This window comes from Hylobates moloch, unplaced genomic scaffold (genome assembly GCF_009828535.3).
Source record: "Hylobates moloch isolate HMO894 unplaced genomic scaffold, HMol_V3 SCAFFOLD_15, whole genome shotgun sequence".
NCBI lineage: Eukaryota > Metazoa > Chordata > Mammalia > Primates > Hylobatidae > Hylobates > Hylobates moloch.
This window is the reverse complement of record NW_026652290.1, coordinates 38261863-38289649: the sequence shown is the minus strand read 5'-3', so window position 1 is coordinate 38289649 and position 27787 is coordinate 38261863. Positions and strand designations below refer to the sequence as shown.

Sequence of the window (27787 nt, the reverse complement as noted above, 5' to 3'; positions counted from 1 at the left end):
AAGGTGGCCCTCCTGAAACACACGTTGGCTCACCTGGTCTCTCTGCTCAAAACCCTCCAATGTCTTCTAGTCTCAATTCACGTTACATCCAAAGTGTCTACCACCATCCATGAGGCCCACGTGATTCGGCTCTCCCCAAGTCTTCAGTTTTCCCAGCCTGTCTCTCCTCTCCTCTTTCCAGCGACACTCAGCTCCTGGCTGTTCCACAGGCATGGGGGGCACATTCCCACCTCAGGGCTTTGCATTGTTCTCTCCGCCTAGAATGCTTTTCCCCTAGAGATCCCCAGCTCTCACTCTCTCACTTCCTTCAAGTCTCTGCTCAAATATTACCTTACCCAAGAAGCCCTCTCTGACAGCTCAGAATAAAAGCAACACCCTCAGCACTCTCCACCCATTCACCGTTCTGTCGTTTTTATCATTCCTATACCACTTGACTTTGTTATATTTATTTATTTGTTTATATCTATCAGTAGACAATGTGATCTCCTTGAAAGCTAAGGATTTTTCTGTTGTATTCACAGAAAAGTGCCCTGTTTAAGCAAAATAGTTTTTAATAAATGAACACTATCTTTCTGAAAACACTTTTACTAAAAGGGAATACATTTATTCCCTTCCTGGGGTAATAAGTACTTCATCAAAATTAGCACATAATTCCTACCTCATATCATACACAGAAATTCACCCAAAATGTATCAAAGGCCTAAGTGAAAGAGTCAAAACTATAAAGCTGTTAGACAAAAGCACAAGAGTAAATCTTTGTGACTCTGATTGGGCAGTGGTTTCTAAGATATGGTACCAAAAGCACAAACAATAGATATGGTACGAAAGGCACAAAGAAAAATAGATCAAATTTACCTGATAAAAATTGAAAACTTTTATGTTTCGAAGGACATCTTCAAGAAAGCAGAGAGACAACAGAATAAATGGGAGAAAATATTTGCCTATCATGTATGTGATAAGAGACATATCTAGACTTTAGAGAGAGTGTGAAGAATTGTTACAATTCTACAACAAAAAGGTTAGTAATCCAATTGAAAAATAAGCTAAGGATCTGAATAAACATTTCTCCAAAGAAGATATATAAGTGGCCAATAAGCACATGAAAAGATGTTCAACATCGTTAGTCATTAGGGAAATGCAAGTCAAAACCACAATGAGACACCATTTCACAACCACTAGAAATAGCTATAATAAAAAAGACAGATAATAACAAATTCTGGAGGATGTGGAGAAATTGAAGCCTTCGTAAACCGCTGGTAGAGATGTAAAATGATGCAGCAACTTTGGAAAATAGTTTGACAAATAATCCAGCAATTCTACTCCTAGGTATCTATTCAAAAGAAATGAAAACGTATGTCCACACAAACACTTGTTCAGGAACGTTCATAGCCGCTTTATTCTTAATAGCAAAAAAAGTTGAAACAATGCAAACGCTCATCAATGGATGAATGGATAAGTAAAATCCACTTAACGGATTGTTATTCAGCAATAAAAAAGAAGTATTAACACATGCTATAGTGTGTATAAATCTTTAAAACATTATGCTGTGTGAAAGAAACTGGTTTCGAAAGACCAGATATTACAGGGTTCAATTTTTTTTTTTTTTTTTTTCAGACGGAGTCTCGCTCTGTCGTCCAGGCTGGAGTGCAGTGGCGCAATCTCGGCTCACTCCAAGTTCCGCCTCCCGGGTTCACGCCATTCTCCTGCCTCAGCTTCCCGAGTAGCTGGGACTACAGACGCCCGCCACCACGCCCAGCTAATTTTTTGTATTTTTAGTAGAGACAGGGTTTCACCGTGTTAGCCAGGATGGTCTTGATCTCCTGACCTCGTGATCCACCAGCCTTGGCCTCCCAAAGTGCTGGGATTACAGGCGTGAGCCACCACGCCCAGCCATATGGTTCCATTTTTATGAAATGTCCATAATAGGCAAATATATAGAGACAGAAAATGGATTAGTGATTGCCTAGGGCTGTTGAGGCCGGGAGATTGGAGATGATGGCTAAAGAGTACAGAGCTTGCTTTGAGGGCTATGAAAATGTTCTGAAATTGTGGTGATGGTTGCATAACTCTGTGAATGTACTAAATATCTATTTATGAGTTTCCTTGCTTATTGCTTTTCTCAGAATGTGAGCCTCATGAGAGTAAGCACTTTATCCTCTTCACTGCTGCTCCCAGAGAGCCTACAATAGTGCCTGGCACATAGTAGGCACCCAATAAACGTGTATTAAATACATCCTAGGGGACAGCATTGTTATAAAGACTAGAAATTAGCGATGTCAGCAGAGCATACAACAGGCACCTGGAATATGAACCCACAGTAAAAGCAAAATTTGAATATTTCTTGAACAGAATAAATATCTTAGATTGAATCATTTTATTCACTGGCAAAAACAGTTTTTGTAAAGAGATTTCTTTGATAACTGAGAGTTTGCTGCATTATTAAATGTTTTAATGAAGTGTCCTCTCATAGAAATTGTTTTATCTAAACACACTGGAGCCTCATCTTAATTTTAACTTTGCTAATTAAGTTATACAAAAAGATTTGCAGAAGGGATTTCAACGAAGACCAACAGCAGTTCCTGCTTGGTACACAATATACGTTTGATTCTTCTTACACTTTTTAATGATTTTGTAGATAACCAGCCAAATCATGCTGATTATATAATGCAGTGCTAATAACTATCTTCATGGAATTTATAGTCAATTTTCTAAGGAATCCAACTATCAGAGAAACATGTTTGTCCCTCTTCTGTGATTTGTTTCTTGCTTTTAATTTCACTACTGAAACCAAAATGCCATTTAAACTACTTTTTATTCAAAATTCCACATTGCTCATGCCATGGGATATTGGGCTGTCTCACCTAATGTAACGCTACAAAGCTATTTATAGCAGCTGCAGTATCTGAAAGACATAAAAATGGTTATTCCCGGGAGTCTGCCTTGAAAAAACAAACACTAAGATAGCTGGTAAAGTCTGGGAATTGACCACAAGGTTAAAATACAAATATATTTACCACCTAAAGTATCCCACACAATCCTTTATTGAGTTCAGAATTTTTTTTAATGAATTTCTCAGTAATCCCCAAACTCAAGTCATTTGAATCATATTTCCTTATTTTACAGCAAGTATTTGCACTACTACATTTTGTTCCAGGCAAAAGTAATTTTTTTCCCCTTCCTCTGTAAAAGGGCTCTTCAAAAAAATATGTAGACTTATCACACAAAAGAGAATCAACAATAAACTCCATGTAATTACTGTTAACCAAATAGGTCATTAACTGTTGGAAGTAATCTATGTTTTAAAAACCTATACTTACATTTAAAAAATATTTTGCAAGTGTGACCAGGCTTTTTGAAAGGTACTTATTTTTCTATATTAAATGTACAATAATTGAGAGCGACAAAATCAAAAACACCTTCATGGCTTGTAATAAAAAACTGAATATTTCCAATAAAATGGCTGTGTCAAAAGCTAGTTACGTTTTGGTTTTCTGCTCTCTTGCTAGGGTTGTCATGCTAAAGGAAATATATTTACCTGGGCTCTGGGAAGTGGTGGTCTGGCCAGTCGCCCCGGTGGTGGCTGCAGTTGCATGAATGGTGTTTACACTGTGCTGATGATGTCTGTGTCACCTCCAGCAGACAAGCTCTACCCCCACCTAGATTCATCAGCAACGGCTGTGGTTCTTCTGGAAGGATCCAGAGAGGAAAACAGGGAAAAGGAGGAAGCTCAGAACAGAAATGAATATTAATCCACATCAAAAGATTTAAAATATTAATGTAAAAACCAGTGTGGGAATCCAAAGTCCTACTCAGACTTTCTCCTATTTAGCTATTTTCCACTTATTCAAGCAACATTCAAATGAGAATCAGAGAAGCTCCAATTTAAGTCACTTCAGCTTTGTAAATACCAGGAACAGATGGAATAGAATACCTAGAACCCTTAGCCTTCCTTCCCAGCTTGGCAAAAGACCACATGCTCCTGTGACCAAAATTATATTCTAAATTTTGACCTATTGTGAGAGACTATCTAGCTCTTTAAAATATTAAGAATTATACCTTGTCTACTGCATATTTGTTACCACGCTCTCAATTGAATCTGGTGATACTTCAGTTTGAAAGTATTATTAAGTCATGGGCAAGCATCCTTTCTTTAGATTTAATATTCTGCAACCACATTCTGTCTCTTTTGCTTGAAGACCAGAGTCCTCTGAGTCCCAAGAAGGATTTAAGTTCACGTCTTTCGTGCAATGTTTGCAAGATTTCTCTGACCCTTTCCTAAAATGATCTGCACCCATACTCCAGCTTTAAATGAAGACACTGTTAAACACATGCTTCATTTCCTTTTCCATCCTAGCACCCAACAGCGATTTAATCTCTAATCCCTCTGTCTCAGTAGTTCTACCAGGTGGAGGAGGACTTGAGTTGGCCTATGTTCACCACCCTGAGGTTCACCACACTGAGATTCTCCACTATCCAATGGCAGCTCCTTACCTCAACAAGGGAAGTTTACTCCCCCAGCCATGACCCCGGCACCTCTCCACACCGTGTATCCTGTCTGGTGAGTGAGTTGCCTTGTCTTCTAATGTGAATACTCCCCTCCTGCACCTTAGAAAAAACTTCTGCATTTTGTGTCTTGTTCATTTTCATTGTACATGCTTTTTATTGCCTTCTCTGCTGCCCTACAACTAAGCAAGGAAAGTTAAACTATAACAACAACAAAAAATAAAATTGGAAAGAGAATTACTTCTTCCTTCCACTCATAAGAATTGAACATCAAAATAGCAGGGATTTCAGGAGAAAAAAAAGTTAATCTCATAGAATGCGTTGATGTCAGGGGTGTGCAGGGAAGTGGAGAGGATAGATTCCCCCATCCTCTGACCTTCAAGGTCATAGTAATTCCAAATTCTAAATATAGATACATACTCAACTGAACGGTTTGTGTGTTTAACCACTAAAATTATGCAATGTTCCTCTTTAACTGTAATCATGAATTTTGCTACAAATTCTTTTTTGTCTGAAGTAAACGTTGCTGTACCAACATTTGGAAGTAATTAGATCTATTTCTGTTCTTTTATTTCCAATATTTCTATATGGTTTTTTTTCATATAAGCAGAAGATAGCTTTAAAAAAAAAATTCACTCTGGCCAGGCGCGGTGGCTCACGCCTGTAGTCCCAGCACTTTGGGAGGCCAAGATGGGCGGATCCCCAGAGGTCAGGAGTTTGAGACCAGCCTGGACAACATGGCGAAACCCCGTCTCTACTAAAATTATAAAAAAATAGCCAAGCGTGGTGGCAGGCATGTGTAATCCCAGCTACTTGGGAGGCTGAGGCAGGAGAGTCACTTGAACCCGAGAGGCAGAGGTTGCAGTGAGCCAAGATAGGGCCACTGAACTCCAGCCTGAGTGACAGAGCAAGACTCTGTCACAAAAAAAAAAAAAAATTCATCTGCTAGTGTCAATCTTGTAATAAATGGGTTTAATTTATAACATTTATTGCAATTTCTGATAAATTTGGAACTAGTTTTACTGCAATTCTTTTCTTTGTACTTGTTTTCTTTACTTCTAATGCTAATTTGTTTGACAAAGATTTCTATATTTCTCTTTTAAATTAACCTCAGAATATTAACTACAAATGTTTCTGATAATATCAATGGTTATTTGATGTCTCTATTTCCTTTCTGAAAAAGACAGGGCACTTAGCTCACGTTAACTACACACCGAACAACAATCTGTTTTACATTAAAGGGTGTTCTGACACACAAAGTGTGTTTGTCAATTACATTATCGGTTTTACTATTTTTTTTTTATCCAACTCCTCTCCATTTTATTTTTCTTCTTGGAGAAGTCATTAAGAATTTTTCTCAATGAAGTCTGTAAGTATTACACCCTATCTTCACACTTCTGAATTTTAAAAAACATTTCTTTTTTTATTGACTAATAAATTAGCTGGTTATAGAATTCAGGGTTGATAGCACTGAAGAAATTCAACCATTGTCTTCTGGTATCATTTACTGCCAGTGAGAAGCCAGCTGTCGAACTTAAGTTAAACTATCTTTCCTTTCTGGTGGTCTCTTTTATGTGATTTTGTTTCACTGTGGTATCTCTAAATGAAGATTTATTCTCTCCTTATTTTAAAGTTTTTGGTTTTGTTTTTTGGAAGGGCATTTTAAATCTAAAGATTAAAAATGATTAATCTCTTTAATCAATGCTGAAAAAATTGTAGCAATCATTTTATCTAATATTACTTCCCCATTTCTTCTTTTTTCTTTTTCTGGAAGTCCTGATTTACCTACTTTAGAGCCCTTTGACCTATCTTCTATAAGTTAATAAATTTACATTTATATATACATAAATATATCTATTTTCTTCACAGTAAATTAATTATAGAAATATAGAGAGAATATCTATCTACCTATCTCTCTATATGTATGTATATATATACATGTATGTATGGGTACATAGAAATAGATGATAGGTAGATAGATAGATAGATGATAGATAGATGATAGATAGATAGATAGATAGACAGATAGATAGATAGATGATACAAAGATAGGAGTAATCTGAATGAAATCCTCAGTACTATCTCTCAATTTTATATTCCCTTGTGAAAGCGTCCAATATAGAATTTACTTCAATTTAGTATTTTTTGCGAATTACTACTTTTTTTCCCAAGATTTCCAACTTGTTATTTTACACAAATACATTTTGTTTAACTTCTGTCTTTTGCAATGTATTATTCTTGTTACACATGTTGTTCTTTTATTTATTTTATTATGATTCATAAACATGCTGAAACCTTTTCCAGCATTGTCCTATTAGTTTGATTTTTATCCATAGTGAATTTATATTTGGATTGTTGGTGTCTTGGCTCTCTTTCTCAGCACTAGGATTCTGTTTTTTTTCTGGTTTGTTTGTTGTTTGCTTGAGACAGGTCTCACTCTGTCACCCTGGCTGGAGTTCAATAGTGCAATCACAGCTCACTGGAATCTTGACCTCCCAGGATCAAATGATCCTCCTACCTCAGCCTCCCAAGTAGCTGGGACTACAGGTGCACACCACCATGCCAGACTAAAATTTTATTTTTTGTGGAGCTGTGGTCTCACCATGTTGCCCAAGCTGATCTCAAACTCCTGAAGTCAAACAATCCTCAGGCCTTCGCTTCCCAAAATGCTGGGATTACAGGCATGAACCACTGTGCCTGGCCTAGAATTCTTTAACACGGTTTGAAGTTTTGATTTGTAGCATCATCTGTAAAATATGTGATTTTATTGTGTGCAGTTCACCCCCTTTCTTGCTCTTTCTTAGTGTAGAGCATTTTTTTTTTTTTTTTTGGCGTTCTAAGTGACATCCCTGTAACCTTGACTCCAGGACCAGTGTTACAGTGGACACAGGAGCTTCTTGCCTTGCAATGGTATTTGAAATACTTTTTTTCAGGGAATGGCTTCTCCTGGTTCTTGATACTAAAATGGTGCCAATGTCTTCCTTCTTTTTGGACACACAGCTTCACATGACCATAGTCCCTGAGAGTAGCAGGGACCAGGTTTTTCCCTTTTCTTTCACCAACCTGGGAGGTCCACTCTAGACCTTTTTCAAGCCGTAATCCCAATTTTCCGCCCCTAATTTGCTTGAAGTATCTTTGGGCCCTGTTACCTACAGTAGCAAAATTTTGTTCATTCTTACACACTTTAGATTTAAAGTCCAATAGGATTCCCAATTAGCCTGAGAACTTTGCAATTATGTCTCTTTGCTGGTCTGATAGGAGACTGATCTTGTTATTGAGCAATTTTCTCTTGGAGTTTTTTTTTTTTTTTCTGTCACTGATAGACATTTGTTTGTGTGGCTTCAGTGACACAGGAGTTCAGAGTAGCAGCTCTGGAGTCAGGTTGTTTCAGTTCAAATCTCAGCTTAATCACACACCACCTACATGAACCTGGGAAAATTACTCAATCTCTGTTTATCTCACCTTCCTCAACTATAAAATGGAAATAGTTATTGCTGCAAGATTAAATGAGATGACACATACAAAGATGACAAAAACACCATAAGTGGTCATTGCATGCTAGTTGTGATATTGAGAACACAATTATAACACTCTTGACACAGAAGTTTGATAGCACAGAATTTCAGTCATAAAAAAGAAAGAAATTCCATCACTTGTGGCAACATGGATGAACCTGCAGGATGTTATGTTAAATGAAATAAGTCAGGCACAAAAAAACAAGTACACTATTTCATTCATATATGGAATCTAAAGAATTTGCTCTCATAGAAGTGGAGAGTAAGATGGTGGTTCCCAGAGGCTGGGAAGGATAAGGTGGAAGAGGGCATGCGGAGACACTGGCCAGTGGTACAGAGTTACAGTTAGAGAGGAGGAATAACTTTGGGTGTTCTATCAGTTCTATTGCACAGTAGGGTAGGGTGATGATAGTTAACAATAATGTATTGTATATTTCAAAATAGCTAGAAGAGAGGATTTTGAATGTTCTCACCACAAAGAAATAATAAATATATGAGGTGATGGATATGTTAAATACCCTGATTTGAATTTTTATACAGTATATACATGTATTGAAACATCACACTGCACCCCATAAATATGTACAATGATTATGTGTCAATTAAAAACAAAAATAAAAGAATAATTTGTTAACGAAAGCATAAAAGAAAGCAAGTACCAGAGGAAAAAGGATTGCTTTTCTGATATTAATTTTTCCATTTTTTCCTAATGCATATATCCCTACATAGTTTTTTCTTCTATACTGCCAATGCTAGCAATTTTTATAGACTGGTAGATCATTTTGTAGATACTTTCTATGTAATCTGATTTTATTGTTCAGCAATATATTATGAGCTTTTTCCTAATAGACTAAAATAAGACTAAAACAGTTGTTTTCGCTATTGTTAATAACACTATTTGAATATTTGGGGACATACAATCAGGGCATTTGAGGTAATATTCTTTTGAAAGTGACATAACAGGATCTGTTTCAGGACTTATGAAACATACTGACAAAATTATCTTACGAAACATTTTCCACTTTATATTTCTACATTTTAACTTCAAATTCTCCCATCTCAAAATATCTTGAGATGGGAGTAAATCTTGAGATCAACAAAATGAAAATACAAGCAAAAGGAAAAATAAAACCCTGAGGAGTTAGCACTGTTGAAATTAATAATGCTATTTCCCATTCCTGCCTATAGTTGCAGAAATACAACAATGCTGGAGTAGTACTTAACAGCAATAAATCTATTTTCACATGAAGGGGAAAAATTGTTTCATAATTAATTAAGTTGTGAAATTTCCTCACTTTTCACATTAAGAACTTAGTGCGGCTTTGTCCAATAGAACTTTGTGTAATGATGGAACTGTTTTACATCTATGCTGTCTAGCATGGTAACCACACGTAGCTAGTGAGCAGTTAAGACATGGCCAGTGCTACTAAATTGCTTGTTATATTTAATTTTAAAGAATTAAAATTTAATCAGCCACATGTGTCTAATGCCTACCATCCTGAACAGCTCAGCAGACTCAGTGTGTTCATGGAACAAGCAAGAAATTAACATCAACAACAGGTAGAAGTCATTTTTTATAAGATAATGGATCTTTTAATGCGTCTTAATAAATCAAATAAATAATCAAATGATTTATGATATAAAACAATACTTAATCGTTCTTCAATGTACCATGTCTCCCCAAAAAATACTTTCTTCCCCCAAAATACTGCATAGCATTTATACTGCTGCTCTTTCTGACCTATATTTTTAGGAACAAGAAGAAAGTAATGAAAAAGCAAAATGATGAAGTGGATTTATTAAGAGATTACACATTTCGTCCTGTAGGTTACGTAATAATATGACTCCCAAGTCAAGATAAAACTCACTTGAAGTATGGTTGATTTATTATGGTAAATATGTATATAAAGTAGACTCACAGTTTACTTAGAGGTTCAGATTTTAGCTCAAGTGAAAAACAAGATAATCTAAAGCACCTTGAAAAAACGTTCTTTACATCCACTATAAAATAATGTATGGTACTAACTCTCAATAAATTTACCACAGACCACATTTTCCTGCCAGATTGGAATAAATTATCACTTCTGAGGCTCTAGTTGTCTTCTGTTGAAACACCATGCTGTGGGAATAGCATATCTGGATGGAAACTCACCAGAATCCCACTCAGAGGAGAGGTGTCCGTGCTCTGGAGCCACAGGAACTGTGAACATTTGAAGAGCAACGGTCTTAGGCCCCCTCATTACACTCAGCCCATGGCAGTGCCATCAAGTGGCAGGCAGACGGGGGCTTTGTCCCATTTCAATGCTCTCTCTCTCTCAATTTCTCTCAGAGTTCATGAAGTTGAATTCCAGCAAGTTGTATGTTCATGCAATACTCCATTATAATGTATTTGGAGAAAAGTAATATCAATAGAAATGGATAAAAACTAAAGTCTTTGGCCCTAATTATGTACATTTCAGTTACCCAGAAAATTCAAACCTTTTTTTTTTTTTTTAACCATACTGGTAATTAAGGTTTTAGACTATTCTTGAAATCACAAGAAAAATAGAGTAAGAATGTTAGCTCATCTCTGAGCACAATAACCATCTACAAAAAAGACTGATGGATTGGAAGTGTGTCCTAATTAAAGTGTCAACACAAATTGTCCACCATAGTCGGGCTCCAGAGTCCATCTATGGTGACACTTCTCCCTTCTCTATCTGTGTCTATTTTGGTGCCTTATCGGATTTATCTGAATGATGCAGTTACTTCTGCTCTATAGCAGAAATAAATAAAAGCATTGACTAGCATTATACACCTGCTTAGGGGGAGTCCTGATTTGAAATAAAATAATTCCAAATATGTTAGGCAAGAGGATAGAACACAACCAAATCTATAATTTTATTATGTTTAACTCGTTCTAAATAAAAGTATATGATATTTATTTTTTTAACTTTCATATGAATACTTTTCTGTCTTTGACCTACTCATCCTTCAATTTTTCATGATGGAACTCAGAGCGATAATATAATAGGACCAAAACGTACTAAGTACTTAACATAACTTACAAGGTCATGATCTTGACCTTCAGAAAAATATCTATACTCTTCACGTATAAGTTCTTTTGAATCCTACATTGAACCCTCTAACAAAAATACTTTTCTACATTGACTAGAACTGGTTGGTTCTATATTATTTGATAAGAAGACTTGTGTTTTTACTTGAGGATGAGGTAATTTTTTCATTTTGAATTATTATTTAATTTTCTTCCCATATCGTTCCATTTTGAACCAACAAATAAGCAAATTGCCTTGTTTATTAATATTACCTAAAGACCTGGGTCCACTGCTTGTGTGTTTCTCCGTTCCACCCATGCTGTTGACTTATCCCTTGTAAAGCAATTTCATAATTCTCAATTCTTCTTTGTTTCTTCTGATTAGTGTCTGTGCTTTCCCATCTCTCTAGTGTGGGATTGCCATTGTACCACTTTTGACACATGTTGCTTTCATTTATCCTGTCATCATCCATAGTCTGAGAACTGATATATTTAGAGAATTGCTTTTTTACTGTTTGCCTTCCTTCTTCCCACAAGTCTTCTGCAATATGATTTTCTCTCCCCTGAAGTCAGAATACAGTGAGTAATCACAAAACACCCTTCTGGAATCAGAACTGTTCCTCTCACTGATACTCTGGAGAGTTTCTGGCTCTGAAGGAAATGCCCGATTGCGATCCCAGTTCGTTCCGACCATCATATGGTCCACGCTTTTGTACACAGACTGAGGCTGCAGATGGGAGGACAAAACTTCATATTAATGTGGACCCTGTAGCAGTTTTTGAATCATGTTGGACATGTTTGCAAAGTCAAGTATACCTTTACTTCTAAGTCCTTTTTCCTAAGCACCCAAAATGTGTTTTGATGTATTATCATCTTTGTCTCCCACTTTCCTAACTTTCTCTTTGAGGGGAGAGTAAGGGGTAACATGTATTTATGAATAACACATACATATTTGTGTATCCCACCTCAACTGAAAAACTTGGGATTGTTTCTCTTCCACATCCCTTTTCTGTTGAAGTCATCTAGTAAGATGATTTTGCTACAGGAGGCCCCCAAAATTTGTCAGTTGATCCAATGGATATACTTTGGAATTCTCACTATAAACCAGGCCATGGAGATAAAACAGCACATGGTTACTATATGAAGTCATTCACAGACATGTCACAGGCTGGGAATGACACAAGGAATGCTGGAATCAAAAACCACCATCAATGTTTTGCAGTAAGCATTAACGGATCAAGAGTCAAGCCCATAGACATAACTTAGAGGGCGTCTACTAACTAATCCTCTCTCTCCCATACCTCTTAGCAATCAAGTTGATAAGGGTTCTAGTACCGTTAGAAGAAAATCAGTTAGAAAAGAATCCAGGTCCCCAAATAGCATGGCTAGCTAAGCAAGCTCATCTTCCAAGTCCACAAATAGCATGGCTAGCTAGCTAAGTGTCCTAGACCTTAGTATCTGTACTAAAAAAATGCAACCAAACCTTATATTTATATTATCACTGTTGCTGTTTCTGGGAATTACAGCTCAACCAAAAAACTTCCTATCTCTGTAACCTCTGGTAATTTACTTAATCTCTCAGAATTGGTTTTCTCATAGACTTGCTACAAGGATTAAATGAGATAGTCCTTATGATATGCCCAGAGTAAGAGCTCGATGAATGTGTATTGTTCTTGCTGATGCTGCTGATAATAGTGATGGTTGGTTTGACATCTTCTACATGAGCAAAGTAACCCTGTGGGAAGGACCAGAAGTTGAAAAGTAGACAGTGACAATGGGCTTTTTGTGCCTTGTCACCAACAACTCAGAAGAACTTGGTGCTTTGCCTGGCAGCACAGAGGGTCAAACCTGAAACTGTGCCAGGAGCTGGAAGGCTCAGGTGGAGGTAGAAGAGGACCAGAAGGCAGATTTGGGCAAGGGAGTATGATTTAAAGCCAGGTGAGGACAGCAGACTTCCCTAGAGATGAGAGAGTCTTGGCTGGCTGATGGCATCTCTGCTTATATCCTGATCCCCTAGAGCTCTTCACCAAAGCATGGATCCCAGGCCCAAACTCAACCTGGTTGGTCAGAGGAGTGCAGGGCCTCTCCCTTCATTCCTTGGGCCCAAGAAGAGGGGAGGAGCCTTTACTGAGGCTGAGAGGACTGGTGGCATCTTCTACCCAGGTGTGAACTTTATAACAAATACGTTGTTTAGATTAGATGGCTAAATGATTCTGGGTTTCCCTAGCTCCATGTTGAGAATGTGTCAGACCACTCATAACTGGCAGGTATCTGTGTAACAGTCCTCAAGAAGAAGCAGATATTATTGTGCACATTGAGCAAAAAGGGCTGTGAAGGGCAGCTGTGTTAAACCATTCGCCTCTGGTCCTGCAATTAGTCCTCTACAGAGCTCTGTCTGGGCCGAGGTCATCGTAAGCCCTTCTTCTGATCTTTCATGTGGCGACTACTGTCACTTCTTTAATTAAAGCTTGCAATAATTTTTCCTAGCCTAACGATAAGAAAAACAATCATTCAGGAGCCAATAAAATAGGGAAAGCCAAGTCAAGAGAATGGTAACTATTTAAATATAAGCCATATTTAGATATTTTAAACCAAGTAATGTGCTAGCAAAACATTTCCTCTGCATGCCTTAATTAAGCAAAGATGCAGGGAGGCTATAAAATTTATATCTTGTAGTCCACTTTTACTTGAATAAACAAAAAGCTCTTATTAGCCAAGTTTCCTTAGTCAAGAAGCAGAAGCGTCATGTCAATGAAGTTAACTGTTAAGAACAAAGTATTTTAACTTCACATTGTCATTCAGGAAAGAATTTTGAGTACTCTTTTTAAAAAAATTGGCAGTTGTCATTTAATATATGATGTGATCTAAAAGCATATTATTTTTTAATGTTACCTAGGAGATTTCATCAGCTTCATGACATTCTTAATCTTTGGTATAATTGTCTAAATTGATAGAACATCTTTTATTTAACTGATGGAGGCACGGCCTGCCCTTTCATAAGTCAAGTAAACAGGTCTCTGAGTTCTTACTTCCTTTGTCTCGCTTTAAAAAAAAAAAAAAAAGAAAAAGCCTTTCTAAAACTCTCTGATAATGATAAAAGTGGCATTGTTTTAAAAGATAAGAAGCACCCAAATTATTTTCTCTCTGACCTTTGTAGTTTCCAGGACAAGCAGCTTCTGTGAGCAAAATTGTTCAAGTTTTTTCTTACAGTGGATACCTGACATTGTTCCCTAAGACAAACATATTGTTCCTGATAAGGAAAGTTATTAATCCCTCATCGTTGCTCAGAAAACAATTTAGCAAAAATAAAGTTGGGGAGTATTTTAATATTTCTGAGGAAAAATTTGAAAGAAAGGACGGAAAAATACCAAAAATTACATTATCTGTAGGTGCCCATGTAATTTTATACGCTGTGCCTTATTGAAACAATGTAAGATAGGTTTCAAGGATAATTCTTGGCAGCCTTTTGATACAAGCAGAACATTTACATAGCTAAAGTTTAATGAGTAAAAGTTTTGTAAAAAGAATTATTAGGAGAGTGAAGCAGAAAAATCACAGTTAAAATTTTATATATCATGTGTTAATCATGCTTAAACCTCTGAAACTGGCTATTTCTTAAATTGAGGAGCTCAGTTTCAGATGCCATCTCATTCTAAACTTAAATTTACATGTTTTTGGTTAAAAAAAAAGTTACCAGTTACCAGTTGTTCAGAGAGGCAGCATGCATTCAAAGGCTAATTCACTGGTGATGAGCTCCCATTATCATTTTTTTTCTGCGGTTTCAAAACAAACAAGCATGATCTATGTATCCTTGCAGGTTGCAAAGTCTGTAACAACAATATGACACGATTGTCATCAATTCTTAAGGAACTATGAACTAAATAGCTATGAAGACAAAGCGATAATAAAACCTCTTCCCTTTACCAAAAAATAGGGTATTACTTTTGCAGTGGTTTTTGCCCCAGCTGGAGGTACAGTATATAGTCAGGGAAAAGGCATGAAGTATATTAGAGCCACATAAAAGGAAGCATACATTACAAATAATAAGATTCATTAAGGAAAATAATAGAACAGGCAGTAATAGTCATTAACTCTAGAATTCATAACTCTTCTGATTTCTCATTCACAGTAAGCTTTGTGGTATGCCACAGTTTTTAATAGTCTAGCAGCTTTTTTCATTCTTTTAAAAGATGATTGGCTTTGAATGCTAGAATATGCAAATATACATAAAAGACGGACTTTACTGACCATTTCTTTGTGTTTGGGTATATATTTCTGTATGGCATAATATTTCCACTTGCACTGGTTTCCTGGCATGAAAATGTTTATTGCGCTCATTAGCTAAGAGGGTATCGGCACCGGTCCAATGAACACAGATCTGCCTTCTGATTTCAGCCATTAAATTGCAATGGGATTCACAGGCTTAACATTGTGGGTGTGAGAATAATAAAATGGAACTCCATCTTTAGCCCAGTTACCATGGATGCAGTTAAAGGTCATAGTGGCAGCTGCTAACTAGTTGCCTTTTGAGCTGTGTTTCCCCTCCTGCTCTGTGTTTTCGAGCACTTTCCTTTCTATGGGTCTGCTGTGGAATACCTTCACCTACTTCAGTGACATACTAACTTCTTTAAGACAACGGGCTCCTTCTTTTCAAGACAATGGTTGCCATGGACCTTCTCTTGTATTTATATGTCATGGATATGATATAGAATCAGAAGGCAAAAGCCTTAAAAATACAAATTGTGGTTGCTTCTGCATCCTGAATTACTTTCTCATTTTCTGCACACCGGTCTACATTCCCAACCAAAAAAAAAAAAAAAAAAAAAGTGTGTAGTAAATTCCCATCTCCGTTTAAACTGGTAATGGGTTCAGGCACTGATGCATTCACAACGTGAAACATCAACTTCTTCTTCATTCGGCCCAAAGTCCTAGGAGTTAATTCCCTGTACTGCATGAGGTGTCAGGGTAATTACCGCTGATCAGCCCTATTTCTCCGCGCGCTGCCCGCTCCTCGGGCCCCCTGTTTACTGATGCACCACCACAGCATCACGGCGTTTTCATTCAGGCAAGCTTCTTAATCGAAAAGGTTTGGACAATGTCGGATTTTCAAAGAGAAGTGGGGGAAAAAAACTAAAAGTAGCCAAGCAAAATAAAATGCATGGTAAGAAACCTGAAAGCAGTACAAAATATTTCCTGATGTCAACATTTCATTTCAATAGATCTTAAAACTCCTATTCATCTCCAATGAAGGTACTGTGAGCCTTGACATGGGCAACCTAACTGCATGATCATATTTTGAAATATTTGGGGACCATATAGCTTTAAAACGCCATTTTGGAAAAACATATTCTTTTTTGTTCTGTTTAGAAATAAGTCCCAACCATGTAGCTGTATATGCCAGAATACAAAAAAAAAAAAAAACTTACCAAAAAATGTTGTACCCCTCTGTTTTAAACATACATTTATATAACTTGTCATTTCATAAAAATAAATTAAGTATTATATGAGCCAAATGTTTCAATTCCACACAAGAGTGGTTTCTGGGACTCTTGGCAGAATGCCACTATATTCATTTTTATTTCAGACACAATGTGAAGTCTTTAATTTTAATATACTTTGTAACTATAATGGTTATAAGGCATATACTGTACTAATTCATCCTCATCCTTTCCTAGTCCTGGGGAGATTTCACTGAGGAACAGGAAGAGTTGTTGATTTCATGTCTCTTTCGGACTTTAAAATGTTGAAGAGTGGCCTGGGGTGCAGGGAAAGCAGAAAGAGAGAGAACTGGCCATTGGGCACTCTGGGCTCGGTGCCCTAAATGCTGACTGTAGAGTTGGCTATCATCCTTCCTCGTTCCTGGTCTCCGAGTTCAAGTGATGGCCAAGTAGAAAGGCGAAGAGTGGAAGACTTTGCTGCCGCCTGGGGCTCTTCCCCAGCTCCTGAGTTCCTGCTCTGGCAGCAATTCAGCTGAAACAAGAAGAGTATTGGCGAGTCAGCTGATGGGAGCCTCTCTGTCACTGCCCCATGTGATAGCAGCGTGGGCACTGGCCAAATTCTTCTCCACAGCTCCTTTATTCTCTGCAACCCCACTGGCCAGGAGTCAGAGAACCAAACAGGGACAAGAACGTTATAGGAGAATCTGGCCCCGTTTAATCCGCAATACCCTGCCAGAAAAACAGGAGAGGCTGATCCCCAGTAAGAGGGAACAGAGTGGCACCGACAAATACATATGTAAATCAATTAATCTCCAGTGATCGTCCTGAGGTTTCCTGGTGACCTCGGAAGCAGAGTGGTATTTCTTCATTAAAGGGGCTGGGTGGAGGTGGCGAGAGAGAGAAGTAATTTTCATAATCTGTACAACTGTATTATTGGGAACACCAGAATAACATGTTTCAAGCGATCACAGAGACTTCAGCTCTACTCTTCCTCTGCCACACTCCTAATCAGAGAATTTCTTCCTGTGCCTTGTTTACTGTTGATATTTTCTGGCTGATTGGAGAGGAATGACATTTTGACAATTTACTGTAGCAGTAAGCACTGTACAAACAAAAGGTGCTGATGAAAACTGGAACCCATTATTATGTAAATGATGGCTGAGTAACACAGAATCCATCTCCCAGTCACCATCATTGAGACCAGTTTTACTCAATGATAATAATTTTCATGATTGCAGACTTCAGAGTGATCAGAAATATGCTTTAGCTGTTGCATTTATCTACTGCTGGTACTTGACCCTTAATTAAATTCTGAAACTTTTTTATATAATAAAGTAAAATACAGCTGACACTTCTGCTCAAACAAAGAGGCTCAAACACAGATCCACCAAATAAGATAAAGGTATTTCAGACTTACCTCGCTGTATTTATAGTAAACATGGATTGTACAGTGTATTTTGAAAGGGAGCTTAAAGTTTAAAATGCAGATGTGTGTTTTCAAGTAATTTCAATTCTGTACTTCAGCTCTGCTCTCCTTAAATGATGCTGAGTCTCTGCAAGCTCATCTTGGACACGTCATAATAAAAAAAAATCTGCTTAAAAGACATTTAAATGTGCTCTGAAAATAAGTTCTGTGGATTCTTTAAACCTTCCATCTTAATATCTAGACTATTCAAAATGAGTCTTCAAAACTATGCCGTTTATGAAGATCCACACAGCTTAGTAAGCTGTTGCATCGAGTTTTGTAAAGGAATATTTTTGTCATAAATTTGTTCTTGTCTTAAAAAGAGAAAGCCAAGGCAAATTTTAAAGCAGCATTTTGACTTTAATGAAAAATTGATTGGCTAAAACAGATGTCAGACTGAAACTACAAAGAGCCCAGGCATTATGCAGGTATCAGCTGCTTTGTTAAGAATGGCTGACAGTGAGGAGACTTTGGCTAATGTGTTCTTATTCCCTTTAAACCCTGCCAATGCTCCAGAGCATTTATTTACCTTGGAGTTTCCTCCCTCTTTCAGGGCAAGAAGAAAGATCTTCATTTAGAATATATTAATAAATACAAGTCAGCTTAAAGGGGCAACAGTGTGAGCCCGGTTTTTAATATTTCCTTAGATATAACCCTTTCTAACCAGGCAGCTCACAGAGCCAATGAGCTAAGAAGGTAATTACTTAAGTGGATTTCATGAAGAGTAGAAAGATGATTGTGCCACATTAAATAACAATTGTGTCCTTAATGATGTGTTGGGCTATAACGCAAACATCCCTCCACCATCACAGGCAGGAGCTCCAGCGTACCTTCCTAATGACTCCGGTGGCTCCTGTCCCCCTGCCAGGACGTGGGGCTTTCAGAGCCTGTGTAAACACTAAGCGAGCTGGTATATTTTTTTAAACTGCAGTGCCTGCAGCTGCGTGGTCATTGATAAATTGGCTATGAATTGCTGAAATACTTCATATGAATATAAACATTGTTGTAGTTTTGTAGCTTTAAGAAAGACAGAAACGTACTTGACTTGAGAGAGAAGTCTGCAGTTCCAGATCACAGCCTTCCAGAAAGTTCCTTCTTTGTTGTGTGTGAAGGATCTATTTTCACAAAATCCAGCCAGGTGGGCTCAAAAAGTGTGAGGGGATGGGAATGCGGTAGAGAAAATCCATTGTTTTAAAAACTTAAAGATTGAATGAAATGTAAGTCAGCGTTTAAGTATCTACCTTAAATAGAAGGAGGAAATAATATTACAGCATATTAGATTTATTGCTTCAGAATATGTAGTATTCTGAATGTCCATGTCCACTTGACTTTGTGTAGAAACATTAAAGAAAGGCCACCTTAATAAATATATCCAACACCTGAGTTAGGATTCACATTAGCTGCCACCTAACCTTAGAGGAAGAATTTTCACAGTGATGTAAACTTGAGACATGAAAAGAATAATTAGTCCATGACTACAATTTTCCTGTCTGCCCTTGGATGTTGTTATAATGACTATTTCCCCCATAGCCCAAATTAGTATCTCTTTGTGGACATGCACAAATGACTGAATCTCTAGTCATTTACTCTCTCATGTTAACATTAACAAATTTGAATTTGAGAGACATGATTCAAATAAAATGCACAGTCCAAATGTTGAGAAAGTACTTTACACTAAATCCTAGCAAGTTCTTTACTATTATACCCATTTCAGAGAACAGAGAAATAAGATACCTAAAATTGGAAAACTCTTCCTAATCTTGACTGTAAGCTATATTGTGGGAATCGAAATGAACAAATCTCTTACCTCTTTTTTGTTTGTTTTATTTAGGGAATGAAGACATTCGGAGAAAAATTGTTTACTGAAAGAAGACTCCTGGGCTGGAGGAAAACCATGATCTACAGTTCATGTTGACAGATATTGTGTTTTTGGTCCTAGATCTGACTTTTGAAATGACTTATCACAAATTCAAATTTTGCAATCATGAGTGAAGTACCCATGATGTGCTAAGCATCTACCTTTGCAGATAGAAGAACACTTAACGTTCCTGAGCATGGGAGGGAATAGAAGTTCCTGGGTCCTGGGCTCACCTCATCAGGCTCTGCCAAATTTGACGCCTCCTTCCTGTTCACAGCAGTCCTTCGGGATAGGGTATTAGATGCCACCAAATAGCTGCATAACTCAGCCACTTTGTCAGAGCCTGGGTCTAAGCCAGGTCTGACAGACTCCAAAGCAAGCCCTGTTTACAGCATGACTGGGATCCAGTGGGTAAGACCAACCTGTCAATGCCCAAGTGCAGATGCAATAATAGTGCTTCAACTGATTGTTGCAAGCCCCTTGTGAAGGATGCCAAACCCCAGCACAGATGGTAATACAGGCTACTTTTCACCTCCAATCTCCAATATCCTTTCTTTCTTTCCTTTTTTTTTTTTTTTTTTTTTTTTTTGAGATAGAGTCTCCTCTGTCGCCCAGGCTGGAGTGCAACGGCATGATCCCAGCTCACTGCAACCTCCACCTCCTGGGTTCAAGCAATTCTCCTGCCTCAGCCTCCCAAGTGGCTGGGATTACAGGCACCCGCCATCATGCCCAGCTAATTTTTGTATATTTGTAGAGATGGGGTTTCACCATGTTGGCCAGGCTGGTCTTGAACTCCTGACCTCAGGTGATCTGTCTGCCTCGGCCTCCCAAAGTGCTAGGATTACAAGTGTGAGCCACTACGCCTGGCCCCAATATTCTTTCATACTAGACACTGTGTAAGCTAATTATTCATCAAGTATTTTGCACTGAACTCTAAATAGGTAAGTATTTTGTGTCCATTTTACAGACAAGAGAAATAAAATAGGTAAAGTATTTCCCCAAAGCTTTGATAAATGAATCCCATAGCTAGAAATGGCAGAAAACCCATGGACACTTCTATGGGGAGTGGATGTCTGCCTTACCTTGGCACAATGCTTGGTCCTCAAATATCATTTCAGTGACATTGCCAAATGGGAGAAACCATGTCTGGTACATGGGACACAAGCTGCCTCAAAATATCCTGGATGCATTTTTTCAGGGGAGAAAATCCATTTGAATAAGAATAGCTAGTTATAGCTTATTATGTGCCAGACACTGTGCAAAGTGTTTAATGTGTATTAACTTCCCAAAACCACTCTATAAGTTAGAGACTATGATTTCCATCTCCATTTTACAGATGAGGGAACTGAACTGTCAAAACTAAGTGACTTGATTGAGGCCATGCAGCTGGGAAGGGAAGACCAGGATCTGAACCCAACTGGGTCTCCCAAGCCTGGGCCACTGAACCATTTCACCTCTTGGAAAAACTTAATGATCGGAGAGACTCACCCAGTCCATGGACAGCATGGGGTAATGAACTTTGATCAAAAACTTATTGTGCATTGACTGAGCATTTATTCTTTTAAGACAATATATTTGGATGCCTTTGCATGTACAGAATTCAAATTATTAATCATGTTCACAAAAGTTGCCTTGATTTTTATGCTGAAATACAATAAAATGTCAACTTGGTTCCAGTGACCTTTATACTGTACATAGTATGTTTAATGTAGTTCTTAATTGTAGCTAAATTTATTATCTAATTTGTTGATGCCAACAAGCTGATGCATATGAAAGGTACCTGCAAAAAAATTATCCCATCAAAACACTTCAGAAGAAGCCATTAAAGTATTATGATAAAATATCAGAGGAAGATATAAAATTGGGGAGAGGTGAAGTTATACTTTGCAGCATTTGCTCACGATATTTGAGGAAGTAAACTTTTCTGTCTTTTAAATGATTTCTGAATTTCTTTAACAGTGCTGCTCTATTTTCTCGGTCAACCTTGCTGGATAGCCCAGTTTTCCTTTGCAGTCTGCAGAGCGTGTGCAGGGCTATAGGCCTGTTTTATCTCTTTCTCACATAGCCCTCTGACCGAGAATCTGCAGAGGTCATCCCTCACCTCCAGAGGTGGTCTTGTCCCTAGCACCCACGTGTGCTCTGTGGCTCAGAATGGTCTACAGGATCTTCCAAATCCAAGCACAGGCTAAAGATTTGCAGTTTATATTTTTAATTTTTAGTACATATTTACTGAGCTACCGAAGTGTGCCCAGCACTGTGCACACACTGATCCTTCCGTGGAGCATGGTTGGAAATTCCCAGAGCAGCCCCTTTCTCTGAACACAGTGTGAGGCAGCTAGCTGGCTGTTAGCCACTGCAAGCCAAACGTGACGATGACACCTTCAAGACTCTAACAAGAGCCCTGGGCTCCCATTGCATACATGACATCAAAGGCGTTTTCTTTTTTTTTTTTTTTTTTGAGATGGAGTCTTGCTCTTTCGCCCAGGCTGGAGTGCAGTGGTGCAATCTCAGCTCACTGCAACCTCCGCCTCCCAGGTTGAAGCAATTCTCCTGCCTCAGCCTCCCTAGTAGCTGAGACTATAGGCATATGCCACCATGCCTGGCTAATTTTTTCTATTTTTAGTAGAGACGGGGTTTCACCATGTTAGCCAGGATGGTCTCAATCTCCTGACTTCGTGATCTGCCCGCCTCGGCCTCCGAAAGTGCTAGGATTACAACAGTTCTACTGGGGCTCCCCAGGCTGCAGACACAGAACCTGAGCTTATGGGGCAGGAGACTTTGAGTGAGGATACCTATGGGGACCCACATGGAGGAAGGGATGGGAACAAGGCAGGACTAGGAGGGAGAAGCCAGACTCTGTTAGAGTCCAGCTGACCTTGGGGATCTCTGGAGATAAAAGCCCTTCAATGCAGTCTCCAGCTGAGGCAAGGGAGTCAGGTCTTTATTCCCTTACACTAACCAAAGGCTGATACAGGATTCCTCAGGAAGAGGCATGACCTTGGGCTAGGCTGCTCTCTCCAGCCAGGGGACCTTTTTGGAAGAGGCTGGCAGCTGATCTGCTACCGCCATGCCCAGCAGCTGATGGAAGGAGTGTTTTGAGGCCTAACAAGATGTGGAGAGCCCAACGCAATATCCACTAAACTCTCCATGTCTTATTTAAACCTAGAATTGTGTGCCATCTATATTATTAAATAGAAAGCAAAGAAATCCAGAGAATTAGCAACTCTCAAAAAAGACAGGATCTCAGAGGTACCCAAGGTTAGTGTCCCCGAACGTAGAAATTACTCCTACAATGCCCTAGCAGTGAATCACCTCTTTGTACATCTTGAGAGACAGGAGCTCACCATTGGGAACCTCTAGTTGTTATGTAGTTTTTACTTATGCCTTCTAGGTGGAAATTGCACTTTGATAACAGTAACTGTATTGACAAATTACGGTCAGTGTATTGAAACTGGAAAAGAGTTAGTATGGTTGTGCAAAATAATCTGGACCTAGGACTGAAATAATGGAGCAGATATTAATCATTTCCTTTAACTTATTTTATAAGATGTTTTCCACTAAGTAGTCAGAATAATCTTTTTAAAATGAAAGTCAGATTAAATTTTTTTGGACTCAAAGCTCTCCACAATTGGAAAGTAGCTCATACTACTCACTATGGCCTACGAGCTCCTCTGGTCTGGAGCCTCATCCCAGGTCAGCCCTCATCTCCCACCCACCACTCACCCTTCAGCCCCTTTGCCACTGCCACGTGGGCCTTTCTGGTGGTCTCCAGATGCCCCCACATCTTTCTGCTATAGGACTTTGCACTTGATGGGAAGCCTGGCGTGGTGCTCTCCTTCAAGACCTTTGTAAGCTTCCATTCAAATGCCAAGTTTTCAGAGGGCTTCCCTGCCACACCCCATCTCAGAAGAGCTCCTGAGTCTCTTGACCCCTTGTGCTGCTTGCTTTCTTTTCACAGCTCTTATTAATTTCTAAGAAGGAAGATTTATGTGTGCATGTTTGCGTGCATGTGTGTTACATATATATACACTCATATATACATCTACACATACATACATATGCATACAGACATGTATACATACACACACATATACATATACACATATATAAATATTCACATATGTATGTGTATCTAGTTGACCTTTGAACAATGAAAACGTTAGGGCCACTAACCCTCCTCTGTCAAAAAGCCACCTACAACTTTTGCCTCCCCAAAAACTTAGCAACTAATAGCCTGCTCTTGGCCAGAAGCCTTGCTAATAACATACATCATCAATTAACACATATTTTGTGTGTTATATGCACTATATATTGTATCTTACAATAATAAAAGCTAGAGAAAAAGAAAATGTTGTTAAGAAAATTATAAGGGTGAGAAAATAACATTTACCATTCATTAAGAGGAAGAGGATGATCATAAAGGTCTTCATCCTTGTAGTCTTCACGTTGAGTAGGCTGCTTGGGAGGAGGAAGAAGAGGATTGGGTCTTGCTATCTCACGGGTGGCAGAGGTGGAAGAAAATCCATCTATAAGTGGACCCATGAACTTCAAACCTGTGATGCTCAAGGGTCAACTGTGTAATAAAAATGTGCGTATGTGTGCATGTTCTCACTCATAGGTGGGAACTGAACAATCAGAACACATGGACACAGGGTGGGGAACATCACACACCGGGGCCTGCCTGGGGGTCGGGGAAGGGGGCAGGGATAGCATTAGGAGATATACCTAATGTAAATGGCAAGTTAACGGGTGCAGCACACCAACATGGCACATGTATACGTATGTAACAAACCTGCACGTAGTGCACATGTACCCTAGAACTTAAAGTAAAATAAAAACAAAAAATAAAATTTAAAAAAATGTGCGTGTGTGTCTTGAACACATATCGTGTTCACCACTACATCTCTAAGCTTCTAGAACAGTTCCTGACACATAGTAGCATTAAATAAATATTTGTTGGGTGAAGACAATAATGAATGGCATCAATGAACAAATAGAAGCTTGCTTAAAATTTATAGATAATGTAGTTTGTAAGTACTGAATTTTTTTTTTTTTTTTTTGAGACAGAGTTTCGCTCTGTCATCCAGGCTAGAGTGCAGTGGCATGATCTTGGCTCACTGCAAGCTCCGCCTCCCAGGTTCACGCCATTCTCCTGCCTCAGCCTCCTGAATAGCTGGGACTACAGGTGGCCGCCACTATGACTGGCTAAATTTTGTATTTTTAGTAGACACAGGGTTTCACCATGTTAGCCAGGATGGTCTCGATTTCCTGACCTCGTGATCCACCCGCCTTGGCCTCCCAAAGTGCTGGGATTACAGGCGTGAGCCACCACATCTGGCCAAGTTACTGAAATTTTTAAGAAGGGGATGAGAATAAATATCAGCTAAAATAGAATAATCTAATGAATGGAAATAAACATGTTTTTGTACTGAGCTGTAGTCAAGGAGAAGAGCATTTATATCACAGGTCCTTTCTAGGCACCTTGATGACAGGGATCATGCTTCATTCCAGTTGTATTCTCCAAACCCCCAGCATTGTACCTTAAATTATTAGGTACCCACCAGATGTTTGTTGAATTTAATTGATTTAGCCCATTTAACCTCAGTTAGATGAGACAGAAGACCACAGTCCCCTGATGCTGTTATAAATGCAGAAGGCTAGTGTGTTCCAAGTGCCAGTATGTCTTTTTCTAGATCATCTTTAATACTATTAGACTAGTGTACCAATTTTCCTCAATATGTATAAGTAGACTTATGGAAAAAGCATTCAATATTGCATTACTATTTAAGAGGATTTGCTAACTTTCACAGGAATGAAAGGCCCATTGAGTGGAACTGAGAAGGACTAGCCCATCAACAACATTTTATGGGGTGGACTCTTCTCAGCCCCATCGTGGACAGAGGCATTGCTTTCATGCTTCAGAGGACGGCTCAGGACACACTTAGCTGTTGGAGGGAGGCGTGTAGGGAGTCTGGCTGGGTTCCTTCATTTTAGTTTGGTGAACCAGCCACTAGACCTCCTTAGGAGAAACTGGTACCCTGTGTCTTGAAGCAAATAAATGACTGACTCTGACATTCCCCTTTTAGGATAAACTGCTTCCCTAGAAATCCTCTCCAGCATTCTTGCCACCACGACTTTGGGACACGTTGACCATGAGGAGGAGCTAGTCAATGATGGACAGGAGTCCAGATTAGCAGAGATGTGGTAATAAGGACATCAATGCCTAAATACTTGAAATATCCAATAGGAAGCATTCCACCTTTCTGCAAATGTGAACCACATCTCACCATGTTCAGGACAAGGCTGCCACCAGTGACGTTTTGGAAAAGAAAAAAAAAAGGGGGGGAGAGGAGAGAAACAGAGAAGCAAGGAATGTAGAAGATAGCAGAAGTCACAAAAACAGCAGCAACGTGTCCTGTGTATTCTGTTTCCTTGTAAAGCTATGAAGCATGTTAAGGAGACACTTCATTTTTTGAGGATTCATGCTCTTGTTTATATCATAATAAAAACAACTCATGTTCTTTCTAAAAATTTAGGCAATGCCTTCGTGCACATAAAAGCAAAACAAAATCACCTGTAGTCTTACCACACGCAGATCAGCACTTGTTAATCTTTTCACAGGGATCCTAAGAATATCCTTTTCTCTATAGTATATAGTTGATTTGTGTTACCTAATAACTAACTGTTAACCATTTTAAAAATCTTCAGTTTTACATTAAGCTAGAAAAAAGGAGCTGTCACTCTACGTGACATTTCTGTATATTGGTTTATTCATTCAATAAACATTTTTTAAGTACCTACTATGTTCCAAGAAGTATGCTATTTGCTTGTGCTACACAGATGAAAGACATCATTCTTGTTCTCATGCAGTTCGATGAGAATGGAAAGTAATTACAGTTCAGTGAATTATAATTCAGTGAGTAGGAGCATCTTGCTTAGCTAGAGATGAAGATTTTCAAAAGACATAGTAAATGAATTTGGTATTAATAAGTAAAAGTCCGTTAATAGAAACAAAGTTGGGAGAAAGGAACAGGGATGGGCAAAGACATAGAGGTGAGAGTCAACATGGTGCATTTACGAACAGATGGGAGGTCCAGAGAGTTGGAACTCAGGATGTGGGAAACAAAATAGTGGAGGGTGGCAGGGGGTAGGTCCTGCGAAAATACACAGACTTTGTCAGCCGTGGGACTCAGAGTGATGACAAGGCCTTACGAGCATTTGTTAAGAGGACTCTAGGTGCCGTGTAAAGGATGGGTTGGGAAGCCCAAGTGGTCAGAAGCCCCTGGAGGACCCAGAATGGCAAGAAGCATGTCAGGAGCTCCACAGAGGTGAGAGTGAGGAACAGGAGGAGGCGAGAGCTGGGTGGGAAAGGGAAGGGTCAGCATCAGCTGTGGAGGTATGGGATACTGCAGGACACAGGGCTCATCCTTCTGGGGAAAATGGCTGACAAGATTGGGGATGCCCAAGCACCAGCTCAGTGGAGAATCAGACAACAAACTAAGGACAAGAAGTCAGAACTTGGTCACCAGAACTGTGCTCTAGAACAGGAATCAACAACAATGTGGGATTTGATGGTTATATAGGTGTTTGAGGCAAAACCAAGACAAACTAGACACCAGGCATATAGTAGCAAGCCTACTCCCCCACTCCTGACTTCCTTCTCAGAATGTCCACCTTCAGAAAACCACTTCACAGGTGCAAATCTCCCAAGTTTTTCTGTTTCACTACTCACACCTCACCTCTAAGTCCATCCAAGGTGTTTGCTCTTTTCCTGTCCCTTTCTCTCTCTTCCCCTCCTCCCTGCTCTTGCTCACTCTCTCTCTCACACACACACACATACATACTTAGAATGACTTTCTCCTTTCCTTCGTGCTGCCAATTCCTGCCTAGATTTTGTAGAGAACGATCTTTTTCCTATTCCCTATCTTCGTTTCACATATATGCCACAGAGGAGTCTCACTTCTCTCTCCTGGA

General features: G+C 38.8%; 1 long non-coding RNA gene across 1 annotated transcript; it reads left to right on the top strand.

Annotated features, from left to right (window-relative positions):
- The first annotated feature begins 17238 nt into the window (after positions 1–17238).
- Positions 17239–26298, top strand: LOC116483777 (uncharacterized). Its single transcript, XR_004252357.2, has 4 exons — positions 17239–17286; positions 19787–20224; positions 21150–21322; positions 25900–26298. It is a non-coding gene; the product is annotated as an uncharacterized LOC116483777 (long non-coding RNA).
- Positions 26299–27787: the final 1489 nt, after the last annotated feature.